This window comes from Trichechus manatus, unplaced genomic scaffold, assembly GCF_000243295.1.
Source record: "Trichechus manatus latirostris isolate Lorelei unplaced genomic scaffold, TriManLat1.0 scaffold00008, whole genome shotgun sequence".
In the NCBI taxonomy this organism is placed as follows: domain Eukaryota; kingdom Metazoa; phylum Chordata; class Mammalia; order Sirenia; family Trichechidae; genus Trichechus; species Trichechus manatus.
In genome coordinates, this window is record NW_004443944.1 from 29,255,262 (window position 1) to 29,259,058 (window position 3,797).

Below are 3,797 nucleotides of genomic sequence, written 5' to 3' on the forward strand. Positions count from 1 at the left end.
ACTAATTCTGACTTCCATTGCCTCAATTCTGCTCCTATGACTTTCTATTGAGTTGTCTAATTCTGAAATTTTATTGTTAATCTTCTGGATTTCTGTTTTCTCTCTGTGGATTCTTGCAGCCTGTTAAATTTGTCATTGTGCTCTTCTCTAATCTTCTTAAGTTCCTCTGTTGCTTTGTCTGTATGTTCCTTGGCTTGTTCTGCATTTTGCCTGATCTCCTTCCTGATCTCTTGAAAAGTTCTGTATGTTAACTTTTTTATTCTACCTCTGGTAATTCCAAGAAGTTCTCATCCTCCGGAAAATTTCTTGATTCATTCTGTTGTGAGCTTGTGGAAGCCATCATGGTCTGCCCCTTTATGTGATTTGATATTGACTGTTGTCTCCAAGTCATCAATAAGTTATTATATTTATTTTATGTTTGCTTACTGTGTCCTAGCTTCTTGTTTTGTTTTGTTTGATATGCCAAAATAGGCTGCTTGTATGAGCTAGTTAGATTACTGGCGCCTTTCAAGCTCTAACATCCCTGCCACCAGGTGGTTAGATCTGTCAGTAGGTATGTGAGCCCAGGAGTCCGTTTACTTTTCTTGTATGGATTCAGCTCAGGTGTCTAGATAATCGATCCTCAAGTGTGTGGTGCAGCTCTCACCTACAGTCCTAGACAGGGAGGTGTGATTGGAGTAGGCACAGGTATCTGGCTGCAGTAGAGGGTCATGTGCTTAGCAAGGCAGGGGGCTGACGGCTGCCCTGAGTATCTGGGAGGAAAGCATGTCCCTGTTCCGTAGACCCTGTAGTTGTGTGGGTTTTGCAGCTGGATTATGGGCACCCATTGCTGTTGGCTGTAAGGACTGGGAGGCACCACTTATTCTTGGACTGCTGATGCAGGTGGCTGCGTGGCGTGGGTGGAGCCACCAGTCCTCAGGCCCCTGATGTGGATAGGTGAGGACCCTGCTTAATGGGCAGAGTGGGATCACATGTCACAAACCTGCCACTGCACTATATAGCTGATCACAGTGAATTCAGGCCTCAGGTATATACCCTGTTGTACTGTACTAATGAGGGCCTACGCTGTTGAAATGGGTCCACATAGGTCTATGCAGGGGTGAAAGGCATTCAACGTCCATGGGCCCCTTATGCCTGTTCCTAGGCAGAGGAGCTCTGCCTGCCCTGAGTTCCCAGCTTAAAGGAGCTGGCAGATTATTTTTTCCAGTTTGTTAATTTGTTCCCTCCCCAGGGCTGGGAAAATAGCTCAGGGCATGTGACGGGTCCTACTTTCAGCCCAGGGGACTCAGCAGTCATTCAGACTGGCCCAGGACCTGGTGCAGAGCAGGGAGGGAGTAGGTAAATAGGAGAGAGGTCTTCCCAAACGGGGTGTTTTTTGATCCACAGCATGTACACATCTTTTGCCAGTTGAGTGCTGCTTTTCACTGGCTCTGGAGGCCTGAGCAGACTCTCTGCCTCTTGGTCTCTCCTGACGTGGATAACGCTTCCCAAACGCCATTGCCCACCTCACTGCACATGCCAGCCAATCCAGCCTGCCGGGCACTGGCTCCTGCCTTGTCTGGCAACTCCTCGCTGCTTCTGAACCGTCTCTCCTCTCCTGCCACTCAGTACAATTCCTTAACTTTGCCTTAGATGTTCAGGGCTCCTAGATTGTCATATATAATTGATTCACTTGTTTTTTCGGGTCTTTATTGTAAGAGGGACCACCGGAAGCATCTGACTACGCCACCATCTTGGCCCCGCCTCTCATTTTACTTTCTTTCAGTTCACTTTATTGTTTTTTTCCCCTAACTTTTTGAGTCAGTTCTTTAACTCATTTTTTTCCTAATGTAGGTATTTATGCCTGTGAATTTTCTTTTTTCCTGGTTTAGCTGTTTTCTTTAAGTTCTCATATGTATTATTTTTCTTATTGTTTTCTAGAAATTTTGTCGTTTTGACACGTTTTTTTTTTAACCCAAAAGTTCAAGGGGTTGTTGTTGTTTTAAGGTAGAAAGGTCTTTGTTTCTTGATTTTATTTTAAATTTGTAATTTCAGTACATTCTCATCAGAGTATGTTGACCGTCCTATTTCTGCTTTTTGAGTTTATTGAAATTTTCTTTATGGCCTGATATATGGTTAATTTTTTTTTAAAATAATGTTTGATTGAGTTTGTGGTGGAAGTTTACACAGCAGATTAGGTTCCCATTTGACAATTTCCACGTAAATTCTTCAGTGACTTTAGTTACATTTATTACCAGGTAAATTTTTCAGTGACTTTAGTTACATTTATTACGATGTGTCAACATTGTCTTTAATTGTGTTCTGCTTGTTTCATTTTCAGCACTCTAGTTTTCCTACACCCTTGTCTCCTCATCTTTGCTTTTGGGTAATTGTTGATTGTTAGATCTTGTACAGATGGTTTTTAAATAGAGCACTGATCTTACAGGTAATATCCTTAATTTTGTGTGCTGCTCTGCTATTTCGCTAAAAGGTGATCTCAGGATAGGCTTGGTTCTAGGTTTAAATAGTGTCTCGGCGTTTTTTTTCTGAATGCATGCTAAAAGTATGCACTTTCTAAGCATAAATTCTATGTTTACAATAAAGAATACTTTAAAACTTAAACTGAAAATGTAGTGAAAATATAATGTATAGATATTATAGATAAAATTGGAAAAACTTTATACTTAAGAAAGTTTAAAAACTAATTTTGAAATTCTGTTAGAGAAGTGGGTCTTGTCTTTACTTTTGTTTTTGGCTCTAAACATAGTGACATGATATTAATTCATCTTAATTTGACAAGTTTAGAAATGAAGGTAGAGGGAGTCCTCTAAGGCTCGTGCTCCCAGTTTCATGATTCTTAGTGAAGCTGGGGTCAGTCACTGAGGTTTGCTTCCACACTCTTTTTAATGCTTGTTGATGAGTGATTTAAGATCTCAGGAAAAGTTATTCTTTGTAGACTTAATGGAAACCCTGTTTTTAACATCTTCTAAAGATGCTTAGGAGTCCCAGGGTGGTGAGATTGGAGGTTCACATCCACCCAGATGTGCCTTGGAAGAAAGGCCTGGCAATCTACTTCCAAAAAATCAACCATAGAAAATCCTATGGAGCACAGTTCTACTCTGACAGACATGGGGTTGCCATCAGTCAGAATTAACTCTACGGCAACTAGGTAAAGATGCTTAAGTTGACCTGATAACTTGGAATATTTGCATTGTCTTCCATTGCAAAAGTACGTCACCTCTGTGATAGCTATATAATACTGTGACTTTATTTTTCCTCTTTTTTTTTTAGAATTTTGATTTGGCTGCTACCCTGAAATATAAGCGCTAAAAATGCCTGCTTATTTGGACTTAGAAGATGACCTAGATAAATAATAGAAATTAAGAAAGACATATTGGTGAGTGAAACCATGTGTGAGAGAGTGGCTAAAGCCCAACTTAATATTTATCCTTTTGGTTTTTCTGGTATTGTCTTTCTTTTTGGAGATACTATCTAGAATGCATTTATTCTTCTTGGAAACGTTGAAGAAAGTACAAATGCCACTCTTCTGTTTTTAAATGGGGCTTCTACTACAAACTTCTTTATGTAGTTGTCACCTTTTTTTATAAAGATTGATCTCAGGTTTTACTGTGTACAACGGTGAAAGACCAGTCAGCAATGTTGATTGTTAGAATTTATGTTGATTAAAACTGTAATAGGAGATTGCACTTCAAGCATTTTTTTATATTTTATTGTACTTCAGGTGAAGGCTTACAGAACAAATAGTTTCTCATGAAACAGTAGTACACATGTTGTTTTATGACATTGGTTAACAACCC

At 39.8% G+C, this 3,797-nt stretch overlaps 1 protein-coding gene across 4 annotated transcripts in view; it reads left to right on the top strand.

Moving 5' to 3' along the window:
• The window catches only part of NCOA6 (nuclear receptor coactivator 6), a 98,218-nt gene that overhangs the window by 30,186 nt on the left and 64,235 nt on the right, over positions 1-3,797 (top strand). For 3 of the 4 annotated variants that reach the window (XM_023725152.1, XM_023725161.1, XM_023725157.1), the window contains exon 2: positions 3,271-3,376. The exons of the other annotated variant lie outside the window; for it this stretch is intronic. The gene's annotated coding sequence lies outside the window, so the exon portion shown is untranslated. The remainder of the gene's footprint in view (positions 1-3,270; positions 3,377-3,797) is intronic. 4 annotated transcript variants of the gene reach the window in all.